Source organism: Rousettus aegyptiacus, unplaced genomic scaffold, assembly GCF_014176215.1.
Source record: "Rousettus aegyptiacus isolate mRouAeg1 unplaced genomic scaffold, mRouAeg1.p scaffold_m13_p_12, whole genome shotgun sequence".
Lineage (NCBI taxonomy): Eukaryota > Metazoa > Chordata > Mammalia > Chiroptera > Pteropodidae > Rousettus > Rousettus aegyptiacus.
Window position 1 is genome coordinate 56,931,550 of NW_023416287.1, and position 20,746 is coordinate 56,952,295.

The 20,746-nt window shown below is 37.2% G+C and overlaps 1 long non-coding RNA gene across 5 annotated transcripts in view; it reads right to left on the reverse strand.

The window, feature by feature from the left end:
• Positions 1 to 141: 141 nt before the first annotated feature.
• Positions 142 to 20,746, reverse strand: part of LOC107520144 — a 66,194-nt gene continuing 45,589 nt past the window's right edge. For 4 of the 5 annotated variants that reach the window (XR_004953686.1, XR_004953688.1, XR_004953689.1 and 1 more), the window contains one exon: positions 142 to 15,285. This is a non-coding gene — a long non-coding RNA (uncharacterized LOC107520144). The remainder of the gene's footprint in view (positions 15,286 to 20,746) is intronic. The other variant, XR_004953687.1, reaches the window with a different exon arrangement.

Consider the following 20,746-nt stretch of genomic DNA (forward strand, 5'->3'; position numbering starts at 1 on the left):
ATCAAATATTTCTTTTATGGTTTATGCTTTTTGCATCCTAAGAAATCTTTGCCTACCCCTGAAACATAAAGATTTTCACCTATATTTTTTCTATATAAGTTTTATAGTTTTTGAATTTCCTTAAAAATTTTAGAATCAAGTTAGAAAATTCATACTTTTTGATATTCTTATAATTGATATTTTAATTTCAATCTATAATTGTTCATTACTGGTATGCAAAGGTATAATTGATTTTTTCATATACTGACTTTGTATTCTGCAACTTTGTTAAATTTATTTATAAATTCTAGCAGCTTTTTGTAGATTCTTTAAAGATTTTCTTCCAACATAATCACATTATTTGCAAAAACAGAAACAAAATAATTATATTTTCATTCCAATTTATATGCCTTTTTTACTTTCTGTTGCCTTTAGTATAATATCAAGTATAAATGGTGAGCATGGGCATCCTTGCCCAAACTGAGTAAGAAATTATTCAGTTTTTTAGAATTAATCATAATGTTAACAATAGGTTTTTCATAGATACTCTATAAGTATCAGGTTGAAGGAGTTCCTTTCTATTCCTAGTTTCTTGAAAGTTTTTATCTCAAATGAGCATGACATCATTTTATACATTATTAAATTTTATTTACTAATAAGTTGTAAGGTTTTTTACAATCATGTCTATGGGGTGTACTGGTCTTTAGTTTTCCCTTTTTTGTAATACTTTTATATGTTTGGTAGAAGAGTAAAGCTGACCTCAAAAGTTATTTGTAAAGCATTACCTCCTCCTCTTTTTCTGAATGAGTTTGTGTAGACTTGATGTTATTTCTTTCTTAAATTTGAACAGAATATTCCAGTAAACCCATTGGATCAAGGTTGCATGTGTGTTTTAAAGATTTCAAATATTAATTCAGTTTCCTCAATACATTAGGGATCTTCAAACTTTCTACTTCTACTTGAGTCAGTTTTGATAAACTGTCTTTCAAAGAATTTTTCCTTTTCATTTAAGTTTTCCAACTTATTTAAAAAAAATATTTCCTTATTATTCTCTTAATATCTATAAGATCTGTAGTAATGTCATTTTTCATTATAGTCAGTCTACCTAGCACTTCAATAATTTTATTAATTTTCTTCAAAATTAAATGGTTTCATATTTTTTCTCTATTGTTTTTCTATTTTTTTTCATTTCTATTACTCTTTATTGTCTTTCTTCTACTTACTTCAGGCTTAATTTTAATTTCCATTTCTTTTCTCATTATATCTTACATTTCCTTTGCACCTGAGCATATTTATAATAATTCTTTTAATGTCCTTGTCTGCTAATCATATTATCTCTGTTATTTCTATTTGTTTCTATTTACTTATTTTTTTTCCTGACAATGAGCCAATTTTCTACTTCTTTGTATGTCTAGTAATTGCTTAATGGTTGCTAGACATTTTGAATTGCATATTGTTGAGTGCTGGATTTTCTATTGTTTTTAGGCTTGTCTTTTTCTGGGAGAAAGGTCTTTGCAAATTGTATTGATATTTTGAGGCTTATTTTAAAATTCTCTTAGGGTAGATGTAGTGTAGCCCTTATCGGAAGATAATTTAGCCTCCTTTATAAGGCATCGCTCTTCTGCGGTCTCCATTAAATGCCACACTATTTAATAAGGTCTCTCCTCTTGGCTGAAGGGAATTAGGATAATGTGCAGTTCTGTTTGAGCTGTGAATATCTCTTATATCAGTTTCCCAGTAAAACTGCTTTCTTTGAGATTTATTCTTGCTTGGCCTCATGAGTTTTACCTTATGCATGTGTGTATTGATATTCAGCCAAAGACTTAAGGAAACATTTATGCAGATTTCTGGACCTCTTTCTTTGAATAACTCTCTTTTCTTGAGTACTGTGCCCTCCCAAATTCTAAATGCCTCAGCTTCCTGGAACTTTGATCTCTTTCTTTTCAGCTCAGAAAGATTGCTGAATTCTGTTTGAGTTCCTGCTTCCTGCACCTAGAGTGGAAATCACCTCCAGACAAAAAAGCTTTAATGATAGTAGGATTTACATCAACTATTTCTTTTTACTCAGTGATCACATCTTTAGCCACCTGTTGTACAATATCTGAAAATAGCTGTTCCTTATATTTTGTCCACTTTTCTTATTGTTTACAAGGGAAGGATAAGTCTAGACCCTATTTATTCCTCATAGCTAGAAACATAAGTTTATTCCCTCCACTTTTGACATCTGCCATCCATTCTTCATTGTTGCCAGACTGATTTTCTTAACATGAATTTGATCAAATAAGCCACAAACTTGCAGGGCCTACTCTCATCCTTGCCTACCTCTCCAGCATCATTTTTCACCATTTCCCAATTTCTATGTTATGCTTCAGCATTACTAAATAATTTCCAATGTTCTTCAAGTATGTCATGGTCTTTCTCACATATGAACCATTGCAATTATTCTTCTCTTGATTTAGAATATTTGCCCTTCACCCCACATATCCTCTACCTCTAGCTAATATATACTTATCCTTCATAACTCACTTACCTTTCTTTCTCAGAGAGGTCTCCCAAAAAACAGAGTTGGTTTGCACCATCCTGACACTCTCATAATGTCTTGTATTTATTTGTCTTATAATAACCCTCATTGTTTCATTTATAATTACTTATTTAATATCTTATTCATTAAACTGTTAAGTCAAAGTGAAGATTCAACATTTCTCTTGCTAAATCTGCTAAATCTCCAGTGCCTTGTACAGCAGCTGGTAGAGCAGATATCAATGAATATTTGATGAATAAATTGATGAAAACATAAGATAATTAACCAAAGAACAGATAATGAGAGGCAGAGGAGGGAGGAAAAACAAACAAACAAGCAAACGAATAAACCCTAATGTTCAAAAAAAAACAAAGAATCCTAAGGACAGCACTTTTCCATCTTGTTGACTCTGTGGGTCAGATTTTCCAGATGTCATTTAGTTCCTGGCTTTGTTTTGCTTTTGTCAACAGAAGCACTAAGATGAGAAGGGCACATTTGATACTTTTCGTTTTTGCAAACCAAGAAGACTCAGAATAAATGCTTTTCCATGATGCAGTTTTCAGAAGCAATCATGATGAACAAAGTTTCACAATAATTGAGTGCAGTATCTGATGATTCTATTACTCTGTCTTGGGTAATTCCATGGAAGAGAGAGGTCCATTATGCCTTAACCTGTTCTTTGTCACTACTGTTGTTTTAGTGTCAAGGTAAAAGAGCGTTCACAGACCTGATACGATATTCATCATCCTAATCAAGTCATGTGAACAAACAAAATTAGGTTGTGGCAATCAAAGACCTGGGAAAGAATTTTTAGAAGAATTGAAAGATTACATGTTTCATATAAGAAACCAATGAAGAGGTTGTAACGATTTAATTAAAAAGTTGTAGATCCATTGAGTAAAATGTAGAAGTGTTCTTCTTCCTTGTCATTCAGCCTTTACCATTTAACACATTATCAAAAAAAATAATAATAAAATGAAATAACAGAAAACTTTTCCTCTTAAAGTGATGTGCTTTAGTGCCATATTTAGAATGCCTAACAAAAGGAGGTATTTCCAAACAGAAGCTTAGATTCCTTATGAAACCTTCTTTCGATTGCAAGGAAGTTATTTATTCTCCAAAGATTCAGTGGCATCAGAAAATATGAGAAAGAGCTAAAAGTGTTCTTAGACACCATTTGGTCCAATCTCTTATTTTAGATTCAAAAAGTGGTTTTTTTAACAGCATCCATTGCTTCCTTAATTATTATTTCTCCCTCTGCTACTTGACCTCATTTGACCTCTAGCTCATTCATGCTTTTCTTCCTTCCTCATTCCATCAGCTCATGTCTCATTCATTCCCATCTATAGCCTCGGCTCCCACAACAGGCATTTCAGCATGGGTCTAACTAGCAAACTAGGTCACTCTACACTCCTGACCTGTCTTGTCCACCATTCTAACCCCCAGCTCAGAGTCAGTCTCGTGTCCTCAAAGTCATCTTGGACATTTTTCTGGCAATCATTTCCTTTACAACTAACATCCTCACTCTAACCCTTTCACTGATTCGCAGCAGCAAGTCATCGAACTCTGAGGACTCTGTGCTCCAGAGCCATGCTATCTGACCTCAGGGGGCTCCCAGTGCTACTCATTGGTTCTTGAATTCATTTCATATTGATGGTCCTTTGCACTCCTCTCTCACAGACTCTTCAAACCATAGGATTTTGTAAATATCTAGAACTCTTAAGTCTAGAAAATTCAATTCCTTTATTTTATAAATGAGAAAATGAAAGAAAGCCCAAGATAGGAATTCATACAGTTAATGATAAAGGTCTGACTATAATCCAGAAAAAGGAAACTTTAACTCCTTATCCCTCTTTAGTTTACCTGTACTTTGACCTATCAAGTCATGGGTTATCATTAACAATTATTCCACCAACAAAAAGCATATCTGGTAAAAATTTCCCTAATTCTCCAATATCTAGCTCAACATGATGGAGTGAAAAGAATATGGGCTTTGGTGCCAGAAAGGCCAGAATCCAATCTCAGTTCTGTCTTTTCCTACCCATGGGACCATGGGGAAGTTACTAATCTCATTTTGGCCTAAATATCTTTACCTGTTGAATGGGAACAATAGATTGAAAATCCATCCTGTAGTGCAGCAGTCCCCAACCTTTCTGGCACCAGGAACCAGTGCCCCTTGTGAATCTAATGCCTGATGACCTGAGGTGGAGCTGAGGTGGTGTTGCTAGTGCTGGGGGGTGACTGCAAATACTGATGAAGCTTCACTCACTTGCCCGCTGCTCCTCTCCTATTCTGTAGCCCAGTTACTAATAAGCCACAGACCGATACCAGTCCAAGGCCCAGGAGTTGGGGATCCCTGGTTTTTCTGATGATTAGGGTTCCTGTGTGTAAAATAACAAGTATAATAGCTGGTAGGTAAATCGCAAATTGGTAGTTAGTTATTTCTACCTTCTTTCTCTTTTAGCATACTATTTTCTCTGCCTCCTTATCTTGTCTTTATCTTTACCTATGCCCTTTCATCCTCCTTTTCAAAGTGAATCCTTCTTCCTCAGTTTATAAATACATTTTATTCCCCTTTCTCTGGGCTCCGAGCCATTCGGGTGCTGTTCTTCAGCTCCTATTACTCCTTCTTCTTTGTGGACTCCTTTCCACCTGGCTTCTCACCTGCTCAGGACTCCCCTGGCCTTGAAAACACCTACAGAAGGTTGCAGCAGAGGGATTACAACTCAGGAACAGGAAGAAAGTAAGCAACAGATCTTGAGTATGATGGATATTTGACAACACCACACAGGAATTTGATATGCCTTCTTTTACATTGGGGAAATTTCACCTTTTCAAATGACAAGGTTCTAGCTCTCCTATCTCCTTTACCACCAATTTCTGGAAAAAAGGGAGTGGATGGGTAATCTTGCTTTTGTCATTCACTCTTCAACACCTAGATGGTTTGCTAAAACTCAGATTTCTGTGTCTCTACCCTAAACTTCTGATTAAGTCTGTATTAAGGCTGAGAATTTTACTTTTAACAAGTTCTCAGGGGACACTGATGACTTTTTCCTGAAACACTACAAGAACTACTGCTCCAGAGCCTAGTTGTTGACATCCAAAGAATGTCCAAACCTGTAGAAAAATTTTATAAGAATTTATTAGAGTTCGTGTGAGCCAAAAAGAAAATACTCCTAGAAGCAAGATCTCAACAGAGACAAAAATATTTTTCAAAATGACAGTGCAGTTTCTTTTGTGCATTTGGAGTTAAGGTGGGACCATAAGGAAGATTACATGAAGATGGGAAAAAGCAAGCAGAGATTGGATTACAGGATAGGTAACAAGATTATAAGCTCTCTTAAGAGTGGTTGTACTCCCAGGGGGTCTGAAAAAGGCATTTCAAAGATGTGTTAATCTAGATGCACAGAAACAACGGACAGGGTTTGTTTAAGGCAAAGATAAACCTTTTACTAAAGAAGTTATATGCCTGGGCTACCCACCATGACTTGTCTCCATTTATGATCAGATCATCTTGCAAGGTTATTTTCAGTTAGATTTATGACAGCACCCCTTTTGCATCCACAATGTGGTCTGTGAGCCAACGGCATCATATGTACCAAGGAGTTATCACAGATGCAGAATCCAGGCTCTACCTCGGAACTACTGACCCAGAATCTGCATTTAAACGAGATCAATGTGATCCACATTCACATTAAAGTTTGAGATGCACTACTCTAAATCAATGGTTCTTTATCCTGAATAAATATAAGATTCCTGGAAATTTTTTTTTTTTTTCAAATACTAATTCCTGGACCACCACTCCTGAGATTCTGATTTAGTTGGACTGGGGTGGGGCCCCAAGCATGTTTTTAAATGCCCAGGAATCCTGTTAAAGTGAAGATTTGAATTGAGTAAGTCTGAGGAGGGGCTAAGGTCCTGCATTACTAAAGCTCCCAGGTAACCTTGCTGTTGTAGACTGAGGATCACAGGTTAAGTAGCAATTCATTCCAGAAAGGGCCATTAATGCTCTTCTACCCCCCAAATTTGACCACCTTTTTTCAACCCTCATCTGTCTTCATCTCTCTGCAGCTGTTATTCTTTCTTCCCACTTTAAAACATTGGTTCTTGGCCTTGACTGCAAATCATCATCACCCGGAAAGCTTTAACAACTACTGATTTTGGGGTCCTACTCCCAGAAGTTCTGACATAACAGTATGAGGTATGACTTGGGAATTGAAATGTCTATATCTCCCCCAGATAATCCAAAACAGCAAAGTTTAAGAAGCACTGGTTCAAAACCATTACTTGCCATAGTCCTGAGATACGGTGCTATCCAATATCTCCTCCTACCTCTTGATCACTTCTCAGTATCTGTCACTTGCTACTTTTTCCCACTCCAATGGTTTTATCCATCAACACCACAATCATGACTCTGAATCTGAAAATCTGATATCAACTAAGCTCCCCCAAATATGCCTCTCTTAACTTTCACATTTGGGTTAAAAGTCCATTCATTCTCATAGTCACTCAGGCTTAAAACTGGACATAGGAAAAGTCTAGACACTTAGAGCCTGATTCTTCTTTTTGCCATTTCTACCCTGTACAGTGGGGGCCAGGCTGTTCTCTCTCCTCTCCTTGGATGTCTCTCCTGCATGGCTTTTCATCTTCATTTCCATTTACAGACTTCGCAGATTTTCATGTCTTCTACAATAGCCTCCAAAATGTCTCTACTTCTCACTTATTTCCCCTGACTCTGTTTACACACCTTAACCATGGAGCCCATTCCTTACTCCACCTCCATGGCATCTATTAACATCCACTAAAGTAACAGGCACCTCTCCATGAGAATGTTGTAGTGAATTATTTTACAAAAATAATATCCTCTTACATAGATGCCAAGCCCACCTCATCTGGTACATTTCTTTTTTTCATAACTCTTACCACCTTCTAATTTTATATTATGAGTTGGTTTATCTGTTTATTATTAAGTATCTGTCTCTCATCCTTAGAGTATAAACTGCAAGAGGGCAGACGAGTTTGTTTCTTTTGTTCTCTGATTTGTCTCAAGAGCCTAGAAGTGTGCTTGGCACTCCATATTAATTTTTGAATGAATTAATAAATTTTAATCATAGTCAGCAATTTAGATATCAGTTAATTATTCATAAAGTAGATAAGTCCTGCTACCACAGTTAGGATCTTCTTGGTAGGATTCCCTCAAGCTCTTTTCCTCCATGGGGATAACTCTGGCATTCAGGAGACAGAAGGTGAAAAGAAGGTGGGAAGAAGAGATGAGGGAGGAGGGAAGGCGGGGAGGAGACTGAGAACAGTCATCAGATGAGACTGTCTCTATTGATTATTGCAGGCCTTCCCTTGGTTGGTCCCTATCAAGCGAGTTTATAGGAGGTGGAAATCCCCTGTCCAGTCACTGTTCAATGTTGATGCAAACTGCAGAGAGTTACAAGGGACAAGAGCTAACCTACTAGCTGGGGAGGGCTCAACAGGCAAGAGTGACTGTTTAGGGCCTCCCGGCACCAAGGACGCGGCAAGCAATCTTTCTTCTCTGAGATTAACCTGGCAGAGAGCCACAGTAAACACCCAATCTCCCTTACAGGGAGGAAAGATTAAATATCTGATTAAAATTTTTGGCTGCTAATTTATTGAACTTGGATGGATGAACAGTTTAGAAGTCACGTGACTTTCCCTGTGTGTCGGCTGTTGTTTTTCCACAGAGAGAGGTCACAGGCTCCGAGAGGGCGTGTGGGGGCTGGTAGGCCGAGGGGCGCTCTCTTGGACCATCTTTGAAAACTTGGGGGCCAATTCTGTCTCAGTCTGGGAATGTCCACATCGACTGTGGCAGTTTCTGTTTCAACGTCTTACTCTGTTCTTGTTGCTTTGTAGATTTGGTTCATTTCAGACCTCCCCCGCTTATTGTTCTGAGCCGCCCAATAAAATGATGTCATGGGCAGCTTAAAAGTATACAGGAAGTGTTCAAAGCTGAATGACTTCAGTACACTTTATTCTGCGCACTTTTGCTGCTGGCTCTTTATGGAAACCGCACTCTGCAAGCCTGGGGAGGCAGCCACAGGATTAGGGCCTCTCTCCTTTCCTCTTGCCATTCCATTCTCTCCCCAGCCCACGCGGCCAGTCCACCCGCCCCTCGCCTTCATCCCAGGGCCTTGGACAGAGGCCAGCACCAGAGGAGGGAAGGGAAGCTAACAGAAAGGAAAGCCAGAGGAATAGAGGTCAAAGGGAGTTTCCTCAGAAAAGCAGGGACACAGGACTCTCAGGAGAACCAAAGGTCACCTTTACTGGCCTTTGGGTGATAGAGTCAGTCAGTCTGTCAGAGTTGCCAGTCATGGCAATGTCCCCAGAAAGGGCAAAGTGACAGAAACCACAAAGGACTTGCCTCAACTTGCAGACTTCGGTGAGAGTGTTGCATTGAGATTGCTGCCCAGTTATTTTAAATAAAGCTAAACATGAGGCAGTTTGTAACTGGATAATAATAACAAATATACGTACAGGGCTTTATAGTTTACACAGCAGGTTTTATACACACACACACACGCACACACACACACATAATTACTGTATGAGTCCATCACAAATACCTTGCGAGATATGTGACCCGTTTTACCAACAGGTGTCAAAAACAGAGAACTTTTTTAATTGCCTGAAGTTACCCAGCTGTCAAGGATAGAACCAGGAGTCAAGTTCAAATCTGACATATTTTCCAACATTCCACTCTGTGCTCAAATTAAGGTCCAATTTTCTTTTCCTCATTCCTATTCTTTACAGAAATGACCCAAACTAGTCTTTGTCCAGCTATGTAGTTTGTAGTATTGCCCCATCTTATAGAATTACTAGAACTTTCCTTTGTTCCCCATAAACCAGGGTTCCCAACCCCCGGGCTGTGGACCAATACCAGCCAGTGGCATGTTAGGAACTGGGCCTCACAAGAGGAGGTGAGCAGTGGGCACAAGCAAAGCTTCATCTATATTTGTAGCCACCCCCCAGCACTAGCATCACTGCTTCAGCTCCACTGGAGATAATCAGGCATTAGATTCTCATAGGAGCACCGGTCCCTGGTACCAAAAAAGGTTGGGGACTGTTGCCATAAATGACACAGAATTTGTGCCTGGTGCTGGTGTTTGGGCCTGCTTAATCCTCCAAGTTTTTGTAGATAACTCATTTCACATGCCCACAGACTGGCTCTTGCAATTGGTTCAGGTATTGCCTCGTCATCATTACATAACGGGACATTGCAGCTCAGTGGTACTGGTGTTAAGGTAAGAAAACGTACCTAAAAATGTGACTTCTTAAATGCACTTTCCACAAACATATAAGACAGGAAGTCTTAATCTGAGGTCTATACATAGAATTTAGGGGGTCCATTAAGATAGGATGGGAGAAATTTTCATCTTTACTTTCATTACCTTTAATTAAAATTTAGCATTTCTTTCAATTATCAATGTAGGCAGCATGCTATATGACCATTACAGTATCAGTGATTTTTGTCACCAATAAAAGCCACAAGATTTTCAAATCACATTGTGGTTGTAGTAGATATTTTAAAATACAATTCATGACCATCACTACTTGGAATTATGGTAATTATTAGGCCTACTGTTAAGTCTTGTTATTTATTGAATTATTAAGAAAGCACATATCTTTTATATCACAACATTATTTTTTAAGTATTTTGATTTTGTAGGCCCCTACTTAAATAGAAGGAACCCACCCCCCTTTAAGATCTTTATTTCTACATAGCCCTAATTATTTTTTGAAGTCCCTGCAACTATTTCAGACTATATTGCCTTTGTGATGTTAAGCACATTATTTTATGCATTTAAAAACATTATTCTGAAAAGTAATCCATGGGTTTCACCAGATTGCCAAAGGGGTTCATATACCAATAAAAGTTAAGAGCCCAGATGCCATTTTGCTGGAGTCGGAGTCTTGAGGGTGTATAAAAGGTTTGGTAACCTGACCTGGGCCTTCCCTTTACTTGTTGGGACTTTACTCTTGGCAGGAAGAGTATGAAGGACCAGAAGTCAAGGCCATGTCCGGTGAGAAACTGAGGAGGCCTGGAAAGCTATGCTCATTATACATCTTGCAGGGCTGCTATCAAGGCTGACTCACACCTTCACACTTACCTTAGGAACTGTATGTCTCACTGTATGTGCACTAGTGTTCCTTCTCAATAAACCTCACACCAGAACTCCTCAGGGCTGCTTTGTAGGTACACACCCATACTACTCACCTCCGAGACTTTGCCTCTGGCTATCTAGTTAACTTTAAAGAGAGCATGGTCAAGATGAGCTGCTCTACATACAATTATCAAGCCTGATTTCATAGTACATTTAAGTGGCAACTATGAACAGATTCTACACAACATGACAGCCAACTTGAGCATCTCTCTGTTGTCCTCCATTTGGGAAATAGTCAAGCTAGGATCAGAAGGGATCTGCGTTGTTAACACTGGGAGGTGTGCATGGCCATTAGAGATTTTTGCCCAGTTTATCTGGCTAAGGTGGTGTGAGCTCACAAGACATATTCACTATGCCAGACCTGCTATTCTAGATTTTCATTGCTCGTATACCTTGAGTAATTCCAGGCCTCTGCTGTTTAGACAGATATAGTAACATTCAAGGCTAACTCTCATGTGCTATGGCCCCCACTCGCACGGAAGGAACCCAATCCCTTTTCAAGATTTGTTTCTCCACCCAGACCTAATAATTTCATGAAGTCCATAGAGATATGTCAGACATTCTTGTGAATCAGTCTAGAGTGAATCTTGACTACCACCCCTGTAGCCTGACATAGAGATCCAGGCCTCTCTTTATTTCTAACTTTGCTGCCCTATGCCACATGTCCATGGTCACTGCACACTCCTGTTGATCTCTGCCTCCCTTGCCTGAGTACTGGCATCAATATTCTGGGTACTTGGTTACTCAGCAGTTAGCTGAAAAATGAAAAGATACTCTTCCACCTACACGGCAAGTTCCCACTGTGAGAGGGCTCCATGGCAGGGCAACCTGGGTTCAGAGATGCTGGAAAGCTGGCTCATGGAACATCTTCTTTTGTACAGATAGCCCTTCCCACTCCAGGATGTGCAGAGCCCTCCCGAGTGCTAGGATAGGGACAGGTTCAAGAAAAACCCAGTTGGCCATTCTTAGAACTGTACCTTTTCTTCAACCGCAGCTTAATCTACTTTATTACTGAATCAGATTCACCATACCTGACACCCCTTTCCTTATGCTGAATCCTTTCTTAGAAAAGTTTGAGGAGACTCTCCTGTAATCTGACTTCTGCTTCCCTGCTTTGCCCTCCCCATTTTGTTCTCAAAAACAAATAAACAAAAATAAAACAAAACAAAACAAAACAAAACCTGCAAACATCAGAACCACTTGCAAGGGCTCACTTTAACTTCTATTACTGGAAGCCTCCTCAATCCCCAGAAATATCTAAGATACAGTTGATGAGGATAGTGGGGAAAAGATTACCCTCACTCCACCTTCTAGACCTGTCTAATTTGGTGTAATTGGTTTCCTTCTTCAGACACTCTTGAGGAGACCCAGTTGTGTAAGGCAGTGAGAAGCTCTTCTGTTTTAACTTTCTGGACTTCCAGTACCACCTAGGCATTATTGTCAGATACAAAGAACTCAGACTTCAGCAGCAGCTTTGACACTCACTAACTGTGAGATGGGTAGGATCTCTCTGAGCTTACTTTTTTATATGGAGATGGGAAATAGTCACACATTTAGGGTTGTTTTGAGGGTTAAATGGAATATCTAACATACAGCACACAGTACCATGTTGTGCACGTAGTTGGCAATTGATACATCTTTATTCTTATTTTGGATATTACTTTTTTAACTTAAGCTTAAGTGTACCAATTGGATATAAGAAGCATTGATGGGAAGTTTCTGAAATTACATATCAAGCTTGTTGATTATAAAAATATTTCTTTGCTATTCGTTAAGTCCCAAAAAAAGAAATATAAGCAGTGTGAAATTGTTTATGTTAAGAAACAACAGATATATCACTGACTAATCTGGAAAGTAAAATCAAAATTATACTATTTGATAATATTATATAGTAAAAAGAAAAAGTAAAAGAAACAAGAAAGAAATTTTACATTATCCATGTACTTCTAAATGCCAAGCAATATGCCAACATTTTTGCTGTGTTCTCTAATGGTCACATTATAGTGAGGACACTGAGGTTCTTTAGAGCTCTAGAAAATAATAAATGTCATTATGTTTTCTTTCACCTTCCTGCGTGTGTCTAAGACTCAGCCGTAAAAATCCACTTCCTACATAAATCCAATCCCATGAGCCATGGTACCATGCTTTATTGGCTTTATTCCAGATGCGAAATATCCTGGCTTACTTGGAGAGATGAGTGTAGTAGGCTTACTCTTCCTTGGACTCCCACTGAGACCAACGGAATTCCCAAACCTGTGTACTAGGAGAGAAACAGCATTGCTATACACTAAAGGTATCCAGAGATCGGTTTTATTGCCACTTTTCTTCCCTTCCAGTAATTTCCACAGTAGCTTTCATTGTGACTTGCTTTGATTAGGAACCCCTGGAAATTCTGAACAATGTTTTGCTTAAATCTAGTGAAACCCCAGTTCTAAGAGTCCTAGGGAGAAAGGGTGGGCAGGAAGACTGATGGGAAGGGAATCCCCCTTTTGAGGCTCCACATGATTTGATTCAGTGACCTTAAAAGTCTGAAAAAGAAAATCGGGTTGATTCATAAACAACCAGGGACTAAAATACTTCTGGTTTCCTTTTATTGTACTTCTGGGAACCAGTCGATTATGTTCAGAGCTATGAGCGATTAGAAGGATTTTTTTTTTAAAGCTGATTTAGGAACCATAGCAACTTTTCTGGGTTGCTCATTTTGACATTTTTGTCTAATTTTTGTCACCTCATCATAAAGGAATAGAATACATTCATCTAGAAAAAGGAAGCCAATCAGTGACCAAGGCTGTCAGGTCAAACACCAAAAACAAATACAAAGGCCTAAATTCCTGCACATCACTACTGGGCCTAGCTCCAGAACAGCACCTGAGAGGAGAGAGGCAGAGGGAGGCTGGAGATTCATCTTTGTTGCAGGGTTTATTTAATCTCAGATGGCTGAGGGATCACAATATGGAGATATTAAATAAAGGCTATGTAACCCTTTAAATAAATAAAGGATCCAAGAGTTTAAATATTCAAAAATACTTCACACTTCTATAGCACTCGTAGTGTTCAAAGCATCTTCATAATCATTATATATTTTGATTGATTCCTCATCATGATTCAAATAGGATTAGCAGCCACATCTCTCATAATTTTGTGGCTGGAAAACTGTCAACACTGATATTCTTTTGAGAAAAAAAAAAGTTGGTAGTCTAAAAATAATTAGGGAAAGACTTAGGACCAACCCTCTCACAAAAGAGAAACTTTCTTAGTACATGCTGCAGGTTGAGAAAAAATGCTCTCCACCACCGGTTTTTAAAAAACATGTGCACAAATGTATCGTAGAGTAATGGTTCTTATGCATTTATTTTCACTCTCATGCTTTATACAAGTCAAAACCCAAAGATATCTACAAAATCTTTTAAAAATACTTTTCTCCTCTTATGTGTTCTGTTAAATTTGAGAACCCAATTCAAAGCTAAGAGGTAAGATAATGAGAATAACACAGCTCCACATGCTTATAATTTTATTTCATCTCTCAAGAAACCCAAAACTAAATTGCATTCTCTGGATTAATCAGTGTTTTCCATTTATACACTTACTAACTATTTCTCTGATTTAGAAAAAAAAGTTTTACTCTGTTTTTTGGGGTATTTTATTTTGTAATGTGTATACAGTTCCAACATATTTAAGTTCTTTTTTGGACATCGATGTGGTATAAATCTTAAATAAATAATGATAATAGAGTGCAACAAAGGTCTCCAAAACTAGTATTATTTTCTTGATATTTAGATTTATAAGCAAAAAAAAAAGAGAGAGAGAGAAAGAGAGAGTTTTCTAGAAACTCACAGCATGTTTGTGGGGTTTTTTTCTCATCTACAAGATGTTCTAAGGTGGAACAGGTCTCTCCTGGGAGGCAGAAGGCCAGGAATCTAGCCTTCCTGTGCTTGCAATTTTAGGTAATATATTTAACCTCTGGATAGTGTCCATGAAATGAGGAATAAAAACAACTTACGTATTGGAAAACAAGGAATTAGATCAATTTTCTTATAGCTCTTTTCTTTCTTAAGATCTATGGCCCTTTCATCAAAGCATTTAACTCTAAAACAGTCTTATAGATTAACCCAAACTCAACCACAAAAATATGTCTAAAAAGTTTTTTAACAGTCAAATCTCCACATGAGTTTTTGCACTGATACTTGAGAGAGAATTGAAGTAAATCAGTCTTTCTGTCTGGCTCCCATAAACTGTTGCTCATTCTAATAAAGTAACCCAAGCACTCTCTATATGGATGAGGCACAGAAGATGAAAGCTTGCTGTCTCCAGACTGACATTAAAAAAAAAAAAAGAAGAAAAAAAAAGGACTGGTCATTGATCTTAGAAAAATTTCCATTTCTAAGCACACATTTTAAAACTCATCCTTTACTTTTATGTTTCCTAGGTTACCATAAACTGAAACCCTTAGAAATACTTTATTTGTACCTTTTTAATGTCTTGAATGGAAACGCTAAGTTATCTTAGATTCCTAATCAGGCTGCTAGCTTCTTGAGATAAGCATCTGTTCCTTTCTCCTCCTTCTTAACCTCCATGATCCTCAAGTCAGTGCCTTGCCTGCAACAGGGACATTAAAAAAAAAAAAAAGATTGAATTGATCTGACTCCATCATTATTCAGCTGACTCTTTAGCTATTGCTAAATGTTTCTTAGCTCTAGTTGGGAGCCAAAGCATTGAGAAGATTTTATTAACAACTGAAAATAATACTAAAAGTAGCAAGTCTTAGCTCAGAAGAGATTACGTCTATCTTAAATTAAGAACAGATGAGAAATATTAAAATGGCCATTAATGTACTTTAAAATGCTCCAGTTCTTTGTTTCTTTCCTAGGTCAGGAATCCTACGTGGAGTTCATCTGCAACTTCAAATTTGCATAAGAAAGGTTTCCATTGCAAAGCATCAGTCATTTTGCAAATTTAAAATATCCAGGCAAATTGTTCATTTTTATTTGTATTTGTAAATATTTCTTTCCAAAATCACTTCTAATAAAGCTAATTCTAAATAAAGCCTTGACTTGGGAATTTATGATGCACTTCTGAAGAAGGTATGAGAAAATATAGAAAGGTGTACTTCTCCATGGAAATAAAAGAAGTGATGCATATAGAACATATACAGCTTATTCAGTATCTTCGGGGTGCCCATAAGGAAGTTTAACTCAGTACTTAGGAAACTTCATATTGACTGTAGGGATCTAGTAGTTGCTTTTTTATCTAATACATTTTCTATAAAGGGATGCCTGCCGATCTGCCACAACATCTCCCTAAACTTTGATAGGGTCTCCATTACCATTTTGATGTCTCGAAAGAAAGGAAGCCGTTTTGCTTTTTACAGACTCCACTCTCACTGTGAGAAAGCCACAAGCTCTACATATAAAACACGAGAGCTCCCTCTACAGAAGTTACCAGCAAAAGTTGCCCTCCAGCTGCTTGCCCCATGCTGGGACCCAGATATAAACCAACAAACAAAACAAAAACAAAAACAAAAGGAAGCTCGGTTGACTTTTTTTTTTCGTGAGTGCATAAATAGGATGGGAATGAGCAGGTAGAACTCACTGCTTTTGCCAAGCATAGGAAAAGAGTGATGACAGAGAAGTTATTGTGTAAAAGAATGGTGTGTATATAAGCAGATTATTGCTTGTATTCTGTATAAAGTTCTCCTGTAATAACAATGACCAATTTTGTTCATTTTGAGGTATTCATAGCCTTGATTTTCTTTCTTTTTATGATTATTATATTATTATTGTATTATTTTGGGTGGGAAAGGAACATGAGAAGAAAGAGTGAGACAATTACAAAATGATAGAGCAGCAAACCGGATTTTGCAGCACTACTGCAGGGGCACATCCTGCCACATTCCTCTGGGCGTGATGGACTGGCCAGATGAAGAGCTTCAAGGCCATCAAAGGAAGGAGAAATGAGGAGTTGCCTGAATCTGTGTTGACTGGTGCATCACACAGAGCAAGGATGAAACATAAAACTCAAAGGGAAAGGGCAAAGCAGATGAGGAATTATATTCCTGAAGAAACCGTGCAGCTTGAGAACTGTGAAATGTCATTGGCAGGTAGCCCATTATCCTTAAGAAAATGTAAAGTATGTGTACTGCAGACAAAGGGGACCCACTGTAAACATAGCTCAATAACTCTTTCAAACGAGAGAGAGGGTTCTTATTTACCTTTCAGAGACATTGGGTCACCCTGCTTTACACTGAAAGAAGGAAATGTCTCTAATACTTTAAAATCTTGAGTGCATACCACATACCACAAAACTCCAATATGGCTGATAGTGGGCACAGCAGTCATTGAAAGGTAACTAACTCAGCAGAAGCATTTGTGTGGGTAATATGTTCCGATGACTTCCAAAGGTTAATGTATATTCTTTTTCCAGAATTCAGAGTATATTCCTCGGTTTAAAACATAAATATACTACTAGAATTGGACTCTTTTTTAAATCATTAAATTAAAAATGAAGAGTGGGTGAGAGCTTTCTACCTAGGCCACATGACCTCCTCATCTATATAGAGACAATTTGGAGTGTTAACAATGTTTAAAGACTTCAATCAGATTTTCCTAGAAAAATAACAGTTGGACATGGACTAAGATTCTGGAATATATTTAAGATAGTATAATCTTGTATAGTACTCTTTATTGGGAGAGAGAAAGGAAGGAGGGAGAAAGAAAATTAACATAAGTGAATGGATGACTGGTGGATAGATAAATAAAATCTGCTATGCTCATATAGTTGAATGCTATTTGGCAATCTCAAAAGGAATAAAATACTAATATATACTATAATATGGATGGACTTCAAAAAATATTATACTGAGAGGAGATGACACAAAAAAACCATATATTACACAATTTCATTTGTAGAAAGTGTCCTGCAAAAGTAAATCTATAGAAACAGAAAGTAAAAGAGTGTTTGAGGAGTGCTGGGACTGGGAATGGGGACCAATTATAAATGGGAATGAGGACTCTTATTGGAAGAATAAGAATGTTTTAAAATTAGATGATGGTGATGATTACACAGTTGGGTAAATGTACAAAAATCATTGAATTCTATATTTGAAATGGGTGAATTTTATGGTACATAAATTATACCTCAATAAAGTTATTTTTTAAGTGAATAAATGATTTGGTAGAAGCAACCACCAATTTGATTTTATATAAGATTTTAAAGAAAGTAGATTTAAAAAAATAAAAATTTATGACTGCCCCTTAAACTCCCTTGATAGGTCAGTACCTAATCCAACTAACAACACTTTTTTTTCTTAACTAAAGCATTTCACATGGTCCACCCTACATGTTGAAGTTATTTGGATATATATATGTCTCTCTGCCTAGACTGCAAAATCTCAGAAGAGAGGACCTTTTTGTATTTGTTTTCTATTATCCTCAGTGACATGCACTGCAGCTTTCACAGAGTAGACATTTAATGAATATTTTCTGATTTGAACACATGATCTTTAGGAAAGGAGGAGAAGCCTAAATGGGACAAGAGAAAAGATGAAGCATCCAAAGAAGTTAGCTATCAGACAAGTAGATGTGTTTTCTCTAGAAAACCAACTTCCAAATAAAGGCCCATGCAAAATAACCTTTTAAGAGAGAATCTATGCATTTACCTATGTCAGCAGCAGTGCCTAGGGACAAAGGTTCACATATAGAAATAACCAAGTAAATATCTGTCATATTTAAATTTAAAAAGGAGAGAAATGAATGAATGAAGGAAAAGGAGGAAACAACAACCCTTGAAAATAGAAAAGGTAGAAAAATAGCATCGTTTCAATTTTACAGTTGGGTAATTTGTCTAGGGAGCTGGGGAAACTAAGAGATTGATAACTATCACCATGTTTTTAAAAGAATTATTATGAAGAGACATCAAATAATTATTTTCATCCTCCAAAGAGCAGAGAAACAAAGGAAATACACTTAAATTGAAAAAGAAAAAAAGTAAAAAGGACTTCAAGTAGCCATAAAGCAAGCTTGTCAATAAGGGTAATTTAGTGGGTTCTTAAGAGCCAATGTGCTATTCATCCTTGCATATCTCTGAGAAGGCAATTATTATTTTCAGTTGTAGTAAATACAGACCTGTCCAAGGCAAGAAGTTAGTTGAAGCAGGAACCACTTCTGCTCCTTTCCTGATGTTTGATTTTATTCAATTTTCTATTGCTTATCTTCTAAATGTGCTTGTAATAACGTGCCCTCTTGCTAGCACCTTCTTGTAAATGAGATGCCTATCTGGGTTTATCCCAGCTAAATAAACTGAATTCAATAAAACCCATCCTAGGTTATCCTCCAGGAGAGTTATTACTCCACTAACATGCTACTGTTGCTACTGTTACCTAATGCTTTAACTTCTCTGTTAGGCTTGAGTTATGCTACCTTGTTGTATATCTAAGATAAGAGGCTGTCTGGAGTCTGTTCAATGTTATCACATAACACACAGTGACTTTTTTATTGAAGGCACTCCATGAGTACCTCTGCACGGATGCAGGTTTTATTGAAACTAATTCAGAGACTGTGTGTGAGTGTGTGTGTACTTACATATGTATACACACTCATAGATACACATATATTTAATAATATATATGTATTTTTTAAAAGATAAATGCTGAACTGAAAACAAAGTAATGATGTTATTCTCTGCAATTAGCTGATAATCTGCCTTAATCTGTCAGACTGTTATGCCTTGTGTTGTATTAACCTATTCTAAAGCTTAAAGTGGGGAGACTGGTCTCTTAAGTATACATCAGCACTGTGGGAGCTTGCTGTACATTTATGCTGGCCAACCCAGACTTTGCCCAATTTCTGCCACTTCAGATCCTTGAAGATGCAGCAGTTTCCTACCATGAGTCTGAGACTGCTAGGACTTCACGAAGTTAAAAACAGTGTGTTCTGATACAGTGTTGATGTTTTAAAAAGCCTAATGGAAATTGTACATTTTCTACAAAGACTGCAATGAGCAAACAGTCTGCCTTCTTTAGTTTTGAATTTTATGAATTCTTTGAATTATCCTAACTAATTCTTACTTATAAGAAGTTCTGGTTGATGTAATACATGATATCGATGAACCAATTATTGGAAGAAATTAAAACTGTAGTTTGATAGGAGAAAAATATTTCAAAACATGGAACTCAAAAAAGAAAAAAGTTCCCTGGTGCTAAAAATGTTTACTATCCCTACCATGAAAACAGCAGAAGGGAACAGAAGAACGCTGGTGGTTCCTTCTACCAAATCATCCATTCACTTAATTTAATTTATTAAATTAAAGCATGCCCAGACATCTTGTGAAATGAAGTCATACTAAAAAAAAAAAAAAAAAGTAAAAATACATGCCATACTTCTTCCGCTTCCTGCCCTGTGATCCAGGGCCCAAATTTGGTAGAAACTTGGAAAATTCTGCAACTATTTCTTTACTACATAGACCCAGATTCCTGAGGCAGCCAGAGAAATATTCCATGTCTCTTTTGCTTGCTTCTCTTCTTACATTCATTCAGAGAACACAATTTCCAGAGAAAAATTGTGCAATAAGTAGGTTGAAGATTAATATTCACATTTTTGTGCTTCCAACCAGGGGCAAAGAGAGGAAGAAAATCTATAGCTTTTTACTGTGTAGAAACTGTAGGTTTTAGTGTACTCCATCAGTTCTGGGTATGAGGAAACAAATAATGAGTACATAAAGATGCCACCTCAATAAATCAATATTATCATAGGAGAATGATAGCTAGAAACTGGAAAGTGGACCAGTAGCCCTCTGAAAAATTGTCCTCTGAGCTCTAGATAAGGGAATGTGTAAATAAAGGAATGTAACCATCACATGATACAAAGAAGTTGAAAACAGGAAAATGTACGCATTTTCTGTGGCATAGCCATAGAATGAAAATTTTTTGGCCATAAAAAAATAATGAAAGACTGACACATGACACAAAATGGATAAACACGGGAAACATGGGAAACATGCTAAGTGAAAGAAATCAGATGAGAAATGTCACATATTATATGATTCTATCTACATAAAATATTCA